At 39.7% G+C, this 19,278-nt stretch overlaps 1 protein-coding gene across 6 annotated transcripts in view; it reads right to left on the bottom strand.

Moving 5' to 3' along the window:
* The window catches only part of PEAK1 (pseudopodium enriched atypical kinase 1), a 123,287-nt gene that overhangs the window by 44,195 nt on the left and 59,814 nt on the right, over nt 1-19,278 (bottom strand). The window contains exon 3 of one of the 6 annotated variants that reach the window (XM_074838083.1): nt 5,815-5,959. The exons of the other annotated variants lie outside the window; for them this stretch is intronic. The gene's annotated coding sequence lies outside the window, so the exon portion shown is untranslated. The remainder of the gene's footprint in view (nt 1-5,814; nt 5,960-19,278) is intronic. 6 annotated transcript variants of the gene reach the window in all.

Here is a 19,278-nt window from a genome sequence, read left to right as displayed (position 1 = left end):
GCTGCAGCCAGCAGATCGTGATACTTCACTAAATGGTTGAGTCAGCTCAGATGGTTTATCAGCTTTAAAGGCCGAATCACTCTGTGTAAATGACAATAATACTCCTCATTTCAGCAGATACACAACTGCACACAGGAGGGCTCAGTCTGACCCTGTTAAGTTGCCATCAAACAAACAGACACAAAAGCATATTTCATCTTCCAGGTCAGAGGGAGACGATGACAGATTCAGAGTTGCAGTGCAAAAATGAAGTAATCAGCTGAGATCTCCTCATGTCGGGGAGCTGAACTTTGCATTGAAATGCAGAAGTATTTTTGTGGCTCTTATTTGTTGACATCATCTTTGGGGAGTGCACAAAGATAGTAATAAACATGCATTTCAGGCATTTTCCCTTTGTTCTAAGTAATTTCAGGCTGGCGGGTCTCCTTTAGATGGATGCTGGCTGAATCACAATGAAGGCCTTCTCCAGTAATACTTTATACTAACATAATCCAATTAAAAGGAACTTAATTGGTGTGCAACATTCCCTACAATTTCAACATTTTAAAAATGAATAGTCTCAGTAAGTACCAGATGGTGACACGCACTAATTAATCAGGCCTGCTCAATGAATGAGCATATTAAAATGAATGCACCTATTAGACATGTGTTTTCAATGCTGTATGCTGCAAAAAAACTCCCCTTAAATGAATGCCTGCTATAGTACTGAGCAATGCGCACAAGTGTGCATTTCATCATTGGTAATTCTAACACTATCACTCTTTGATCTCTTCTTAGATCACTAGATACTTGGTACAGATTTCCTTTTGTTTGTCCTCCTCCAGGGAAAAGGCATTTAGCTCTAGCATTGCTATCCACGAAAATGGGCCTGAAATTTTTATGCTGCAGAAAAAATGGCACTGATCAGCCTTCTTACCAGGCAACAGTCCAATGAATTGCTACTGAACAACCCATGAACCTCTCACCATTGACAGGCATGTCCTCGGACTGAAGAAATCAGCAATGGGAATCCATCCTAGGCTTCCTGTACAGGAGTGCCCAAACACCATGAAACCACTCCGGCTTTCTGGTTTTGTCTGAACCACCCATAAGGATCTGGACAGTCGCTGGTCATCATAAACACTAGTATAAGTCTAACATAACAAGAATAAAGTGATGGTTATTCTTTGCCAGTATCTGATTTCTGTTTCTTTTAAACTTTAATATAATTGTAATCATTTTAAGAGACTTTTTGGAAAAACTGAAACACTCCAACTTCACACATACAGTCCTGCTTGGGTGGCAATGGGCTGTAGAAACACTCCATCTCCCAGAGTGTTGAGACTGACTGACTCAGGGCCACTGAACCATCCAGCACAGATAACTGGGACCACAAACAAATGTGACATATGCTAATTAGGTGGGGTTTTTTTGTCCTTCATGCCATAAAAAAAATTTCTTCTTCAATTTGACATCATTTGTCCAACTTAAAAGGAAAGCAAAACCCCAAGTGACGCTAACTGCAACATCCGTTACATACATGAAATACAACGCAGAGAGAAGAGCTTCACAGCCAGGAGTTACAGTCCCAGTTTGAAGGCACCTTGAGAAACACACTTGGTTACGTTCAGTACCCAGAAGCACTGTGCTTGGAATAATCTTGCAGCACTTATTAGTGAAATGTAAATCAAGAAAAAAAGAAAAGATACTCTATAGTCCCACAGCAGAGTTTGGAAATGAAATCTAAAGTATCAATATTAAAAAATGTGAGTAGTGCAGTCACGGATCTCACAGCACTTCACAAAGGTGAACGAGCATTTTGTAATACAGATTTCTGTAGAGAGGAACAGTGACTTTGGTGAAAGATCAAGAAATAGGCCCTGACTCTTAAGTGTGATGCTAAGTTCAGTCTTACTTCACTTACTTCACATGAGGTATGTCAGGAAAAAATATGAAACTAAATAAGGCAAATGGCATTATGAACTGCCACAATTTTATTCCCAAAGTGAACTAATATTCACTAAATATTGGATCATTGTTGTAACAACTCAGAACTGTGAGTATGGCAGATAGCAGAGATGGAAATGTCCTTAAGTGCTCGGCATTATCATTTCTGTTAAAAAAGAAAAGTTCTATCTTGTTGGAGATAGTTGTAGGTTTGTTTTTTTTTTTTTCTTCTTTCTTTTTTCTCTTTCCGGTCAGAACTGACTGCCCTGGTAACTGTCCAAGGCCATAAAATGACAGTTCTGCAGAAAATGCAACGAATCTGCAGTGGATATTGAGGAGGCAATGACCTAGACTAAAAAGTTGCCAATTTACTTCAGAACCACTCTTCAGCACCATGGTACTACACTGCTGAGATGCAGGGGGTATGATGGATGGAGAGGACAACAGAATCACTTCTATCCAAACTAGTGAAAAATAACCCCCTAGTTACAAACTTACTGCAAGACAGTATGAAACAATCAGGAAAGCAGCTTCAAACTATTTCTGTTTTTAACCTCTCAAACTATATTTTCTCTCTTTTAAAGAGAGTTTACATTACATAAATATTTCATAAAACTAAGTGAAGGAAACCCTTGAATATATTTTTTCTACCTAAAACTTGTAAGATTAAACCATGATAGAAATAACCAACGAACTGGAGCAAAAACCTGCCTAGGGCTAGACAATCTGTAATGCTTCACAAGAAAACAGGCATTTCTTTACAATTTACCTAACCCAAACAGATAAATGCCACAGAGCAGGGAAAAGGCACGAAATATCCTCAGGATCTGCCCAGGTAATCCGATTACATTCTGCATCATCACACTGAGAACACAAAAAACAATAAGAAGGACAAGCTCTCACATTTGGTGTTGAGGCCCAGTAGACCAGCCAAGGAATGTATTTGAATATGAACTCTTATGAGTTCAAATAATAAGAGATTCTTAACTGGAGAAAACTATTAAAAATATTGTTTTCCCTTTTTGAAAAAAATCATCATTTAGCATTAACAAAACTTAAATTTATAAAGACCATTCAGACATACATATATATATGATCGGATTACAATGATCATTCAGTGTTGCACAGTATATTCTTTAGGGATACTTTTTACTTGCACAAAAGTTTCGGTTTCATTTTTTACTTTTTTAAAAGAAAACCCCAGTAAGATATGCCAGACTTACACATAATTAGTTTACCTTGCTTCCTAAAAAGGCCTGTTTACAACGTTCCAAGATCTAGCAGCAAATTAAGGGTAAGCACATCAGCTAAAACAGCAACAAGCATGATAACGATAATTAAAAAAAAGAATCAATTTCAGTGCATTTAAGTTTGTCCCAACTCTATTTAAGCAAAATTATGAGAATTAAGCCCTTCACAGCATATTAAAAATGCACCGGTATGACTATACCTTGACCAATCTAATTATCTTTGATTTACCTTTCCCAGGCTCACTTGAAATCCTGCCCTTTGATCTTTTTTTGCCCGTTGTTTAAGCACATGAAAACATCTAGAAGAATAAACTTTACCAAACCTCTCCAGAATGTATTCACAACAAACAAAAATGAAATACCTGAAAACCATTATTCTGCTTCCATAGTTACAAACCCCAGTAAGGGTTGTGGTTATCCTTCTGCTGAGCACTGCTTGAGAAAGAAAACAGTGTAGATCATCACTGCATTATTGAATCCATCAATTCTGCAGCTTCAATTTACTTAAAACTTCTCCCTTGGACTACTGCAACCTCTGCTCCAAAGATCTTTATGCTGAAGCCCTGATGCAGCAAAAACCAATATATCAATTTCAGTTTAGCAAAGTAACTTGTGTGTAATAAACTACAAAATAGTATTAAGAAAGGATATGAAGGATCTTACTAAAAAGTAGCCAAAGATAAACAAACCACTGCAGTATTGGGAGCAGGTAACTTATGAGAGAATTAGTGGATTGCAGCCAGTATAAGAGGTCACCTACAACAGAGAAGATAAAACACACTGCTGAGAAGCCAGATGAGTACTCTCCATCAGTCTCATCCCCCTCTGCAAGAGCCTTATGAGTTATTAAATAAAGACTTGAGAGAATTAAGTTTAAAAATAAAACACTATCAGCCATTATAAAAAATGAGATATTAAAAATAACTGATAAATTAAAAGCAACAGCACAGTAGGGCTGGGCTGTGTAAAGCCAAGAACTGTGGAGAAACTTGAGAACGGGGTGGCTGAGCTACACACAGAATTACGTGGTCCCTTGTTGGAACCAGGCATCTGTACAGCAAGGAGCTAAGCACGGTGTGAGGGGGACATGCCTTTTGTCATGACTTCTGCGAAGGAAACTCGCTCTTCTTCCTACCAAACAATGAAATGATGAGCAAAAGAGAATCAGCACAATTTTATTTTAAGTTTTTAAGAAGTTCCCACAAATTACTAACTGCAAGACACACAAATGGTGCAAGAGAAAACACAAGGCAACCAGCAGATTACGTGCTTTCAGTGTAAGAAAATCAATGACATGATTTACTGAGTATTGTGTTCAGTTCTATTTATGACATCTCAGGAAGAAATGCAGCATAAAACAACCACAAAAATACTTTAAGGGATGAAAAGCTTTCCATATGAAGTGAAACAAAAAGATTTAGGATAGTTTAGTTCAGAATTGAGACAAATAAAATAATATATTAAATGATCCGTCACATAAAGAAGGTAGACTGGGTGTTCCCACTTAGTGTTTGTCTCAAAAAAAGAGCAAGAAACCCAGTGCAGCATATTTAAATCAGTAGAAAGAAAATTATTCCATATAAAATGCTTCCTGAAACAAGCTGGCACTGAGATCAAGAGGTCAGCTGGATTCAGAAAAAACAATTAGACATTTGTACATAGGATAAGACACTGACAGTTGTATTAGGTGGGGTAAACGCAAAGTTTCCAATTCCAGTGCTTAAACAGAACATTAACTATTTGAGTTGAGAAGAAAATGCACTCATTAGCAGATTATTCCCTTATTGTCCATTTAGGAAGTTTGGGCAGCGTGAGGGACAGGCCCGCTGCGGGAGTCCAGGTGCCCGAGCACCGGCAGCACACAAGGCCTGGCTCATGAAACCCGGCACCAGCTGTCAAGTCTCTTCATGCTCACAGATCCCATTCTCCCACTTCACCAGATCTGATGCACCAAAGAACCACAGAATACAAGATGTTGTCTTAAAGATTCCTGGTCTATACTCTTCCAGTCAACCCGCACTACGTACCGCTTCCACCTCTGTACGGCATGTCCCTTTTGTTTGGGATTTTACCTATATAAGCCTTCCTTTGGCAAAATCCTTCTCAAAATTAATCTCTTCAATAACAACATGATTCTGCTTTTTCCTTTTTATCAGATGCTACTCTTTACTTTCAGTGTTTTTATAGTTTAATATAGCAAAATAACTAAATGGTGAAATAATGCTAATATCCATTATCTCCCAGTGGTAAGGCCTTTCTCTTCTCCTCCCACGCTTCGTTTTGTCACTCTGGTGCCAGGCTTATACCTCAGCCCCAAAAACATTCTTTGTGTTCTTATCTGCTTTTTATGACTACACAATCAGGTTTGATATTGGGCAACTGAGACCTCAGGCTATAAGCTGCTTGGGCCAGGTGACTGTGTTCACTAGCACGTGTCTTGCAACGTACAACAATCCATACAAGTCCATAGCAATGCATAAGTAAGGTGATGGTAATTGCTAAGGTAAGGAAGCCAACTGCAAGTCTTACAAAAGATTAGTACTGTTTGAATGTTGTCATACAACTGACCTAAACAATTCAACTTTTGAAGACACATACATTACTAGTTTATGGTGGAAAATATAAATAAGTTACATACTGATATCTCATTCAGTACTTGATGGAGCAGGTGCTTAGAAAGGGCTTGAATCTTTGTAAAAACTGCTTCAGTTTCCCGTTCCACAGCAGCCACCTCCGCCCACTGCCTTCCACTTGGTGCAGTCGTTTTGCCTTGTTCCTTGCATCTATGATCAAAGACAGACATTCTAATTTGAGGTTCTCTTTGATAATCTTGAGAAACTAGCTACAGGTAATTTTTTGGCCATCAAAGCTAGTTCAAGCAGCTTATTCTCATTCAGGCTACTCTTCTAATTAGTATGTCATTTATTCATCCCAATAAGCTACTTTACCAGGCATGATGAATGCCAGAAATTTTAATCTGCAGCCATAAGCCACAGCAATGAAATGAGTGATGAGCTGTAAGTCAGAAGGTTAAAGATATTATTGTCTACTAGTGTTGAAGTTAAAAGAGAAAACAACAACGTTTTACAAGAGATATTCTTTAGGTACTCCTTATGTTTTGCCTACACTCCATCCCTGTACAATGGGAAGCCACCACTGAAGACAATGCTGTTGGGGATAAAAAGCACCATCATCGGTGAAATTCAGAAAAGGAATTAGCAGATACTGAAATCATATGCTTTTAGCATTCACAGTAAACAAGAATTGATTTTTTTACTTATTCTGATGACTAAGTGTTGTGTCTGACTGTCCTTTTAGGATAACACCCCCCCAAACACCAGGATTGTGTTTTCTGTAGTTTTCGCACAGATTTCCACTATACAATGCTCCTTGCAAAGCACATCAGTCAGAGGGAGGAAAAGATGCTATTGTGTAACTGCGTGCACAGGTTCTCAGAGAACTCAGCTGTGCAGACAAAACAAGGCTGCTGCTAATATAGACCCTCCTGCTTCTTTTTACCATTTGGTACCAAAGGGGATTTGCCATAATGGTATCAGCTACAACTACCTACCTTAAAAATGATTCACCAAATAGAAAACCCAGGTATGCTTGTAACAGCAGTGTGGAAACAGACCCCAAAGCCAAGAAGTCAATACCTTACTTCATTTAAAACATTGTGTTGCAGACCACTGAGAACAACCCAGTAGTCTTCATATTCTTTTGCCCGATTATCAAGTTAGCAGTATCACAGCCCCTGGAGAATCTTCAAGTCCACAACACACCAGTGTTCCAGGCACCCTGGAAGGGGCTCTGTGATGCAGCTGTATCCTTCCATAGTGACAGAAAAGGACTAACAGCAAAACACTAGGATCTAACAGTCAGTAATCATCTTTTTAGGCTACCAAAAAAGACATGATGTAGGGCAGGGGAGAAAAACCAAACCAAACAAACCAGAGTAATTTATTTTAGTCCACAAACTCTGATTCCGTACTTAAAAATAATCCATACATGAAAGAGCTATGCAGTGAAGGCATCATTAAATATAATCAAGGACAGAATCAGAAAGGAAGTGTAATAGAAATTCTGTATTAGTTTTTTATCTTTATATTCAGTGACTGTTTTCTGCAGCTAGGGAATTTGCTCAAGTTACTTCATGAGAGAAAAAATGGCCTTCATTTTCACAGATAGATGTTTAAACCTATCAGGTATGTAAGTCACTATAATTTTTAGCCAATGCTGTAAGACAAGGAAAGGAAAAGAAGGAATCGCTTACTGCTTCTGAGAAGGCTGACTTCACGCAGGCAAAACCTGCCCTAAGAACCAATCTGCCTTGTGGGCAGCAGGAGCATCCAGCCCCCTAAAAACCAGAGGTGGCTTATCACAAAGAGCAACTGCATCCAGAGTGGAGCCTGGCAAACGCCCCACTGCTCCCACAGCCCCTTCTGCTCCACGTGTTCCTGCGAGCCCAGCCTGAAGCTGTTCCTGCCACCTATGAACAGCCATGCTGTCAGAGCGCTCAGACACTAATTAAGAGGCTGCTGATCATACTTGAAAATCACAAGCTTGAAACCTGGCCAGTGCTCATTCATGGGTCAGGACACAGTATGAAACAACAGAACTGAAGCACTGTAAACAAGCTCTAGCAAAGGAAAGAGAAAGAAAATCAACACAAACATTTGTTTGCAGAAATGGCACTCAAATTCTTTTTCTTTAGTTCTCCTTTACAGATATAAATGTTTTCCTAAAGGAGTTGATTGCCAAACATAAATTTTCGTACTTGTGCTTGACAGAATCCTAAAAATACAAAGCTTTTTCTATCCAGAAAAAACACAATGTGAATTTTCTAGTCTTGTACTGCTGAGATGACTCAATACTAATCTACAGGGATCTGAAGGTAAAAGCAGAATCACACTCATCTGAATTTTTTACCTTTCAGACAAAGTTTTTGTGACAGTGTACTTTATTAGCACACAGGACCGCTGTGAGTCCACCATTGTGCAGGAATGGATTTCATGGAAACCACACTAAGCCCAGGGCAATTACATTCTGTCACTGCCAACCTGAGTAAAATATGAAAGGCTACTATTACCTGCCCTCTTGGAGGGTCTTGAGGGAGGTTTTATTCCTGCCATATGAAACACTATGCCATTTTGAATTAAATTGTTAACAATACTAAGAACCAGTCTAAGAGAAGCTGGGAGACCAAGACCTACTCCTCTGTCCACGTAAGCAGCATCAAGTTGCAAGGCAGTAGCAATACTCTTCCTGCTACTCCCTGCTGAGGTCTGGGGCTCCGTCGACAATGTCAATACTCCACTGACTGAGGAAAATTGCTCAGGAATCTAAATCGTGCCTCCCCAATACTGCTTCATCAACACTGTGCACAAGGGGATGTGTATGCCAGCTCTCCCAAGTACGGTCCATAGAAGAGACTACATGCTCTCTGTAGGACTTAATCTTGCAATTTATACAGAAAAAAATATCTGTACAGCAGATTTCAAGGTTATGGGCTCGAACTGGGCTGAATAACACATGGTGGCATATGTTACGGTTATATAAACAGTATATGGGATCCCAACTGTTAGTCAAATGGTGAACTGTGATGGTAATTGCAACAGTTATGCAACACAGTGTTACTCATTTCTTTTGCCCCCACACTTAAGTACTACTGGTTCTACTTTGCCCTTTTTTAAATACCAAAATGAAGTAATTGAGCTCTTCTCTGTAAAACAAGCTGCTCAAACCTTTACTCACTAGTGACTCTTGTGAATTGTTATTAGCGCCCTCGGACTGTTGCTCTCCAAAAGACAACACAGCATTCCTGGAGCCTCACATCGGTGACAAACACAATGGAAACAAACCCTTCCGACTCTTAAAATAGATTCCCCTGCATGTGGAGCCCAGGCACTGTCCTTTTAAGTCCAGACTGTTATCCAGAACTCATGATAACAGGGTGATCGTGACTTCCACAAGCCTTTGAGGACCTTCACTTCTCTCAGCCAAGACAGGCAAGCCTGGCCTAGACTCTTTATTCCTAGTTTATAATTGCACATCATAAATACAAATGATTTGCTCGAGCCTTTTTTCAGTGTAATCAGTGAGTATCTCTGCGTTCAGATTTCCTGCTCTCCGTATTTACATTTTCTTTCAGACTTCTCATAAAAAAACCCTTGACTAATTTTAGGACAAAGATTAATACATAGCATCCCATGCCAACGTGGTAACCACCTCCTACTTCCAATCAGTTTCAGACCTATCACCTATAGCCAGGTCTAATCCACATAATATATACTGCATTTGCACCATTTTAGTTTCTTAACAACAAAGCAAAATATGAAATTCAATTAAAACATACTATATTTAAAAGTAAATGTAGCCTTTTGTATACCCGTTAATGAAGATACCTATTCATAGCTCACTAAAATTCGGCATCTGGAAAGAAGACATATGGAGGCACGAGGAAGGAGGGACACGTGGTCTTGCAAATAATTAATTTTTTTTAAAGCACAAACCTTTTGGTTTGGAATAGTATCAGGCAGCTATTCAGCAGAAAAAACAATCTGAGTAATTTGCATAAAGATTCAAGGTTTAATATTTCAGATTTCCACAGAAATTTGCAGAAATATTTTTTGGCATAACCAAAACATTAATCACTAGTAACTTCACCTTCTATGGATGTTTTAAGTACCCTCTACTCAAATAATTTTTCATATAAAAATCACTCTGAAAAGTGTCAGGTTTTTTAAGTCAGCTGTTTTAAAAAGCCTTTTGTTAAAACACAGTATGTTAACAGTGATCCCAAAACCTTAATTTTGATAGAAATTGCAATATGTCAAACTCAATGAAGGCAGGAGAACTATGTTCAGATGCCAGAATGCAGTATGTTAAAAAAAAAAATTATGAAATTCAATAATAGGATATTTATCAGCTGCTTATCATGTCTGTATGCAGTTGTAGGACTTGGCCTCTGCGTCGCTTCACACAACTGTGCCGAGAAACTGAAGCAGATGTGCTCTGCACTGTGCAGGTTCTCAGAATACATATTTATACAAAAATTTTTGCTACGTAAGAGTATCTGTTCTCCTTTTTTCTGTAGAGAGCAAAATAATTTCCTTACTTTCATATGGTATTGCAGGGAGAGGAAGTCTAAAGAGAAAAGCAGAAAGACACAAAAAAAGCTAAGAGCATTTCTCAGAATGCACTGGTTATAAAGAGCTGCTTCATACACCCTCTCATTGACGTTCACCTCTAGTTCTGCCAAAGCAAGATCTTGCCTTCTAAAGCCGGGCCGTGTCCGCAGACCCCACTGCGATAGAGGCGGTGCTCTGGCTGTGCCAGGAAGCAGGTGCACAGCCAGTCACACTCGCACCATTCTCGTGGTGCTGCTGCTTTGCTCCAGTTGACTGCTATTCCGCTGCCAACCCCGCTGCGGTTTGCCAAATGCAATTCAGTACCAACATACTGTACTTCTGTTCCAGCAGAGAATTCTTCCAAGTCTGATATAATTCAACATGATTAACAAAAGGATGGTTTCATAATGCTAATTAGCATTGTGTAGTCAGAAGATAGACTCTAGGCCTATATCTCTAATGTCCTATGTTAAATTTGTTCTCTAGACATAAAAGACTGGTACATTAACCATGTCCTTCTTTCACATTTTTCTTTTTGGAGAAGCCTGGATGAATTGTAATGCACACAGATAGTCTGAAACACTCAGCAGATGATTTTGCTTAAATCTCAAGTAAGACAAATTAGACGAGATCTTCAATCACTGCCTTGGGATGTGTGGGCGATGTATTACATTTTATAAGTAACAGCATTGGGAAAAATTCAGTTTTCACTCTTCAGCCACTGTACTCTTAATTGCATGCTAAAACTTGGAGAAATAAGAACTGGAAAGGAAGAGAGCAGAAGAGAGACTTCACAGAGATAATGAGGTGGCTGCTTGCTGAAATTAAGCAGCATCATCTTTAATGTCTGCAGTGCTGAGGTAAAGAAGGAAAAAAGCAGATTCCTCAGACTGCCCAATGCCCTTTTAGCCACAGAGCCTTCTGCGGTAACTAGTTTTAAGTGAGATATGAAACTCCAGCAGCAAGTTCACTACTTGAGTGAGGGTTTTTATTTTATAGGGTGTGATGGAAGAACTAGTTTGAGGCTATGTAAAAGTAATAAAATAAATTCTGCCTCAAATCTCTGCGAACCTTTAATATGCCACGATCCATAGACAAATGAAAATCTCAGAAGGTCTCTGGAATCTTACTGCTTGGTATGCCTATTCATTTCCTGGCACACACTTTATTTTTACACTCTAAAAATAAAACGTTAAGAAAGAAATTAGGAAGAGCTGTCAAACCGTTTTTTAGAAGTCCAATTTCAATCTTCCCTATGAAGAATGTGATTCAAAAAACTCGTGTAGTTATTATTGTCCAATTTTTTTAAGACATTTGAATGGATATGGTAAGTTATCCCACAACAATGTCCACAATACCTTTGTTTTCTTGTAGATGCAAACATGGGATCGTTATACCACGCTGCAGCATTACTACTGCTGCTAAACATACTCAAACAGATCTCAGGTTAAGTACATACTTTTCTTACGGTGGTAACCAAGTTGTGAATCTTACACGTTCAAAGGTTATGCATCAGGTGGCTGGCTTAAAAGTTTTGCACAAATAAAACACAACTGAGAGTAGTATTTTCCTTCAATATTATTATTGTAATATATGGGAATAAATGTCATACTGCAAGTATACAGCTTTAATTGGAATGTAAACTGCTTGTTGATATTGTTTCTTTCAGTTCTCCTTTTCTAATCTTGAAAATTATTCTAAAAATTGCTGTGCCCATAACATTTGGGAAAGATTGAAATCACTCTCTGAAAGTGTAGTAGTAGTTTAGGAGTTGAAGTCACATAAATAGTGCCTTCTTTAGAAACACACCTGTATAGTTTGTATACTGTAGTGGCAGAGAAGTATATATTATACATATTTATAAACACACAAAAAGGAAGACATTCACAGGTATGAAATATGGTGGTATATTTCTGAGATCTTCAGACTGAGATCTATGTAAGACATACACATCACAGGCAGGAAGCTAAACTCAGTGTGACCAGATGAAAGAGAACTTAACACTGAGAAGATATGGTAAAAGAAAAACTATACTAGTGATGAATCCCAGGAAAAATGAGACAGCCAGCTTATCCCAGTGGAAGATGTAAACCCACTGAATGTTTAAAACATATCTCTATAGAAACCAGCCTACCAGAACATAGCTAGCACTGAGATCCTAAACCCCAGCCAGACACTTCTGGCTACCTGTTGTAGCTGACTCCATGTGAGATTATACAGCTTTGCCCACAGCAGTGCCTTTGGGAACCATGCCCGCTGCTGCACCAGCACTCACACTGGGAACATTTCACCACCACACCACCTGAAATGTTCAAAGCAAAATGTTAGCCCATGGTGAACATGAGCAGTGACGGCTGTTTGCTGTAGGACTTCAGCTGGCATGGGTGGTTGAAAGAGGTTCTTTTTTGTGGAGTATTTACTGAAATACGTGCATTCATACAGACCTACACATCATTTATAAAGTTCCAATAAAGAACTTCCAATACAGAAAATACAATCCAGCTTTTAAATAAGCACTGTAAATCTTCCATTAATATAGTACTTTGTGGACATGAGCACATGCAATTTATAGCAATTTCTTTAAAATAAAGAGGAGGGGAGAGGTTATAATACATAACCTTATGAGCAAGGAACTTCCAAACACAGTTCTAAAATCATCTTCAGCTTTGATACGTCAACAAACTCTATTCTGCCCTCCCTTTTGCCCACTTCTAAAGTCTTCCTTCTCCTCTCATTAGACTACTCATGTGCTTTATCTGGTCAAAATTCTGTCGATGGGATAAATACTGCTATTAACAGCTACTAGTTTCCATCTGCTTTTTTGAAATGGGTGCATTACACTTTGAGGCATTATGTACACTACTAGGTGTTCCCAGGATGCACTGTTACCAAGAGACAATATGCAGAGGTAGAAGCGGAGACTAAAACATTTTTTGTATTAACAGGAGGATCCTGCAAGTGGTTTGCAGAGTGTACTCCAGGGCCGTTCAATTGTTCTACAGTGTTAGTATTTCAAGCAGAAAACATTTACCTCTGTTTCTTCCAGGACCAAAGTATAAATGCAGGCAATCAGGTATTTATCCAATGCACGTAACAAGATTTCTACCTAGCAATTTTCTGTAACTGAAATGTAAAAGATGCATGAAAAATGTATTCTTACTAAATGTTAAACTCAAGCATTTTAAGAGAAAAGTAGGGAACACAGCAATGTGTTTTGTCATCACTAACAACAGCAGCCCTACAGCCCCGAGGAGCCTACAGTTCCTACCAATCTGCAATCAAATTAATAAAGAGCAAGTGCAGCTTCAGAGAAATTATGGGTACTTTATTATGTGCATTCAGAAAGAGACAGCCATGAAACATTGCCTTGCTAAATGTTATAAAAGTTCTTATAAATATTCATGTGCAGCATTTGTACTCTAAGCATTTAATCATTTCTTTACAAAGAAGGAATGGGGGGAAGGGGAGAGGAAGAAATTACTGTTTCCTCATTTCCAAAGAGTTCAAGGCAACAGAAAAGACAAACTTGTGCAGAAGTGCTCTACAAATTAGACAGCACCAAACCCAGAAACTTATGAACAAGATAATTTTTTCAGGTAAATTTTAGGGGTTTTTTAAATTACAACTGAAGTTTCAGAATAGTTTGCAGGTACTAATGATTTTTTGATCATCTGAATTACTTGAATTTGAATTTTGATCATTTGAATTTCTATGTCACTAGCTTCTGAAGAATGAGATTGATCTGTTGCTTCTGACATTTGTATGAAGACAGATTTAGTTGGCTGTACTCCTCTGCATTTTCAAAACCCCATTGTCAAAGATGAACCTAACGTCACAGCACCAGATAAATATGGCTGCTCTGCCACGGCGAGGCATTGTGCAACTCGGAAATGCGATCCATCGATACACAGCTGTTGTGAGCTAAAATAGCAAGACTGGAAACCCCTTGAAAGCACTGCATTTCTAACTATATTCTATGGCATGCAGCCGCTTGATTAAGCCTCTCTGACTTAAAGTTTATCAATATTACTGTGAATTAATATAGATTACTGTAATACATGCTGGCAACACAAAAGCCTCTTCACAAGTGGCTTGTGCGCAAAAAAGAAAAAGATATTGCAAAACAGCTTTGACAGAATTATGAACCTAATAGAAAAGCCAAAAGATGTAGAATAACAACACTGGAATGCCTCAGAATCCACCTAAGCAGAGACAGCAGCGAGGGAGCAGCTTAGACTGCCTTGCCGTGATCCTGCCCCCAAGCCAGCCCAAGATAACTAACTCTCTGCCTTTGGCATTCTTTTACCTGCCCCTTTGTACCAGGAACATCACTTCTTGCCCGAGAAACACGTTACACTATAGCTTTGGGTATGACTGTCTCTGCAGTATCTTTTCAGATACTACACTCCAGCCGTACCTCCCCATTCAAGCTACTATAGCTAGAGGAAAACACCGATAACCTAAGGAGATGCTTAGTGACACAGACCCAGCTCCTTCACACATACCTTAGCTGGCAAGCACACCTAGTGTTAGCTGAACGGGGCAGTGAAGCAACACTAATAGCAGAAGAGGCTTATTGCTGTGGTACTGTTGGTTCCCTCTGGTATCAATCAAGTCAGATTGCTGTCAGCTGTACCTGACTCTGCTCTCAGGTGTATTGGACAAGTCTCTGTGGAGTTATTCCAGGCACATACCATGTTTAAAAATATGAAGCAAAATGAAAAGTGGTGCTGTCTTTTACTTCCCTCAGGAAAACTGCCTCTTGCAAATGTTTTTATCATTTTCATTATATCCTGTTTGATTTGCTTTACCATCTTGACTGGAACAATAGCTAAGACATAATAGAAAAAGATTTTTCCACAGGCTGGTTCTAATTACATTAAATCTCAAGTGAGATAGGACATTTAAATAAGAAACAACTGCAGAGTCTGAGATAATAACATACCAAGATACTAGGGTTTGAGAGTACTGTTAAAATGATGCATTAAACATTCCAGTGTACTCCAATCACGTTTCATCACAAAAGCCACACTGCAGCAGAAAGAGGTTAGCAGTTACTGCAGTCAGTGTCCAGCTATGAACAATTATGAAACATTATCCCTCATGCTGGAAGTTATATTGATCTTTGTACCACAAACTGCGAGATACATGCTTAAACTTCTGCATGAGGTGAGGCAGTTGGGAATGCAGGGTCACCGTAGGATTAATCACCTCATGAACCACAAGGTAGAGGCAAATTTTGAGGAGCTCCTGGATTTTGTTGCAAGTTGTACCTTTAACATTTTGTCATAACAATTGAATACTCTTTTAATGTGCTTGGAAAACATATCATCTTTAGACTGCTGAAAACCACTGAAAAATAAACATGCTAAATGGAGACTGTGGCTATGTGGTCTACAAACACAATGAAACCTGTTATAGTCCCATTTTATGTGTTTAATGTTATCAGCCACTGTGCAGCTGTGCTCCAGTATTGGTGCTTATGGGACCCTACAGCAAATTCCCCTGCTGGAAACCAACACTGAAGAAAGGGAACTTAAGTGGGGAGGGAAGGAATTTAATTACAGCCCCCGCTCCTCTTTCCTTTGGCTAAGTGCTAGCCCAGGCTAAAGGGAATGAGAAGGGTTGGCCTATGGGAATGATCTGGGCAAGGGGATCGAGTGCACCCTCAGTCAGTTTGCAGATGACACCACGTTGGGTGGGAGTGTTGATCTCCTGGAGGGTAGGGAGGCTCTACAGAGGGGTCTGCGTAGGCTGGAGCGATGGGCTGAGGCCAATTGTATGAGGTTCAACAAGGCTGAGTGTCGGGTCCTGCAGTTGGGTCACAACAACCCCACAGCAAAGGCTTTAGGGAAGAGCAGCTGGAAAGCTGCCCAGCAGAAAAGTTCCTGGGGGTGTTGGTTGACAGGCGGCTGAATATGAGCCAGCATTGTGCCCAGGTGGCCATGAAGGCCAATGGCATCCTAGCTTGTGTCATATCAATAGTGGCCAGCAGGGACAGGGAAGGGATCTTGCCCCTGTACTCGGCGCTGATGAGGCCACACCTCGATGACTGGGTTCAGTTTTGGGCCCCTCACTCCAAAAAGGCCATTGAATGACTCGAGTGTGTCCAGAGAAGGGCAACGGAGCTGGTGCAGGGTCTGGAGCACAAGTCCTGTGAGGAGCGATTGAGGGAACTGGGGTTGTTTAGCCTGGAGAAAAGGAGGCCGAGAGAAGACCTCATCGCCCTCTACAACTACCTGAAAGAAGGTTGTAGCAAGGTGGGTGTCTGTGTCTTTTCCCAAGTAACAGCAATAGGGCAAGAAGAAACAGCCTCAAGTTGCAGCAGGGGAGGTTTAGATTGGATATTAGGAAAAATTTCTTCACTGAAAGGGTTGTCAAGCTTTGGAACAGGCTGCCCAGGGAAGTGGTTGAATCACCATCCCTGGAGATATTTAAAAGACATGCAGACGTGGCACTCAGGGACATGGTTTAGTGGTGGAATTTGCAGTGCTAGGTTAATGGATGGACTCGATGATCTTAAAGGTCTTTTCCAACCTAAACGATCATATGACTCTATAATGGGGGAACGACAACACACGACATAGTTCATCCATTCCCTTTGCTTGCAGCTAGTTACTAGATTGACTTAAGTAATATCAAACCATGTATAAGTGATTCATTAGCGTATAGCTAGAGCTGAAACAGTTATGTACATACAGATTTGGATATCAGTTACTTGCCTGTTCAGCTGTTTTTCCATAGTCATCATAGTAAAGTTTCAAGGAAATTTTCTAGATAGTAAGGATTGAGACTTACTTTCAGTCAATAAACAGAATCTGTGATTCTAAATTCTATGCTTAGAGAATATAAACTTTCACAGCAGCAGCTCAGTAAATAAACCATTCTTGTCCAAATAGCAAAACATGTATTAATTCTCTATTAATAATGTAATCAAGTACAGAAGAGAAAATTGAAAAAGTTTATTTCAGCACACAAAACAAATTTGCGTGTGTGTGTATATTCTACACTTCAGATTTGCAACACTAAAAGTGCTCTTATGCACAAAGTACCTATGTTTGTCTAGTGAACAATGCCATGGCACTGAAGAACGATTGCTCACATGCAGAAAGTTGAGTCATAAGTTACATGACCACACCGCAAAAACATTTTCGAAATGCAGCTCAGAGACATCTGCACAGCCACTGCATTGTCTGAGTAGATCTGGATCTGAAAATACAGACAGATATGAAGGTAATCTGTGAGACATATGCTGTTACTACCTATGAAAATATTTAATTTGCATTTAATAAAGAAGAAGGAATTTAACTTGTAATCTTTCTGTATCAACTGCTGGTTTTGTTAACTTCCTTTAGGCCTTTATGCTTATTAGACATCTGTAAACTGAGTTGGGAGATGTTTGCCTTCAGGTACCCTCACCCCTTCTCTTGTACTGGCTCTGCTGCTCTTGTGACACCTCAGAACAGACTCAGCTTTCAAACTGCAGCAAATCAACCTGTGGATGGGGAGGAAGAGTCCTTTTCTGTCAGGTGAGCACCTTGAATGGGCTCATGGAGATAAGCAATAAGCACCAAACATTCAGCCACAGAGGGGACAACACTGTGTGGCTGGGAGCAGCAGTGAGGTCGCTGTTGGAGCCGTTACCCTCTGCACCCCAAGAAGTAGTTTTCCACAGAGACTTCAGCAGATGAAGAGCAGCAAGTTTTGTGTAGGCATCATGGCCTACAGACAGATACTGTTCTGAAGCTCTTGGGCTCACACTGCCTGACTTACCATGTTACATAAAAACGTTCCATTCTGCTCAAGTATTCCTCCTTCCCGTAGAGTACTTCAGTCATTTCAAATTATGGGAGCAGTCTGGGGAGCAGCCTGTCCCAACCTCTGCTTCGAGGGCCACCTTAGCACCATTGTTCTGTCCAACAGATTCCCCAGGGCCACATGTTTTCCTTGGGAACAACGAGTGGCTTAGGTAAATCACAGAAGATATGACCCTGTTTTACCTGTTCTAAAGTACATATTAGTGTGTATCTTCATGTGGGGCTACAGACCTGTATTACCTATTTACAGATGCTCTTCAAAGAATCATGTTAATTGCCTTTTTTTTTTTTTTTTTTGCACAGTTCCTCGCATATAACTTCCACACTGGATGCTACTGAAATACCAATGTGTAATTTTACATGCAAACTAAACAAAAGGCTATTTCTTCCCCAAAGAGAGTAATAATTTGAAAACTTACTAGGCTTGATCATGACTTGAAATAAAGGCTGATAACAACAGGCTGCACAGAGCACAGGTCACGATGACCTGAGTAGTGAAGAGAGAAAGCAAGATGAGGCGTGTTTCCTGAAGCTAGGACATCCAGAAGAGCAGATGCCAGTACTGCAGTGCTAGTAATTCAGCGGCATAAGGACAAAAAAAGGGAGACTTACTTCAACAAATTGGATGTGATATATCGCACTTTTAGTGCTGTATCCCATGGCTACTGAATTACTGAATCTTCATTGACTGTTTTATGTCACATGCACTCCTGATTTGCTATCCAAGTTTCTTCCTACACAGGCTGGTGGTCTCTCATTAAGACCAAGATTTACAGAGCACAGATTTCAGATTTTATAGAACCCACTGTGCTTTCTAAAGATCCACCTTTTCTTCTAATCAACTGAAAAAACACTTTTAGGCTATGACTCCTGATATTTTTATTTTTTTTTTAATTTGCCATGTATATTTCCCAGTCAGACCTTTAAGGATGTTAATAAGATTTTTCCACACAGTCTCTCTCACTATTTGCCCCTCTTTAGTTCTTTGAGATACAAGGACTTTTATGCTACAGGAAATGAGGACAACAGAAAGCTGCCGATTCCATGAATGTAAAAATTGTCTTGAAGGCATGGAACAATTCAGCCCTAATTACAGCCAGCTGGAGCCTGCTCTCTTTGCAGTGATACTTGGATAATTAACCAAATACTGACTGA

The sequence above is a fragment of the Strix aluco genome, chromosome 12, assembly GCF_031877795.1.
Source record: "Strix aluco isolate bStrAlu1 chromosome 12, bStrAlu1.hap1, whole genome shotgun sequence".
Lineage (NCBI taxonomy): Eukaryota > Metazoa > Chordata > Aves > Strigiformes > Strigidae > Strix > Strix aluco.
This window is presented reverse-complemented; position numbering and strand designations above follow the sequence as displayed.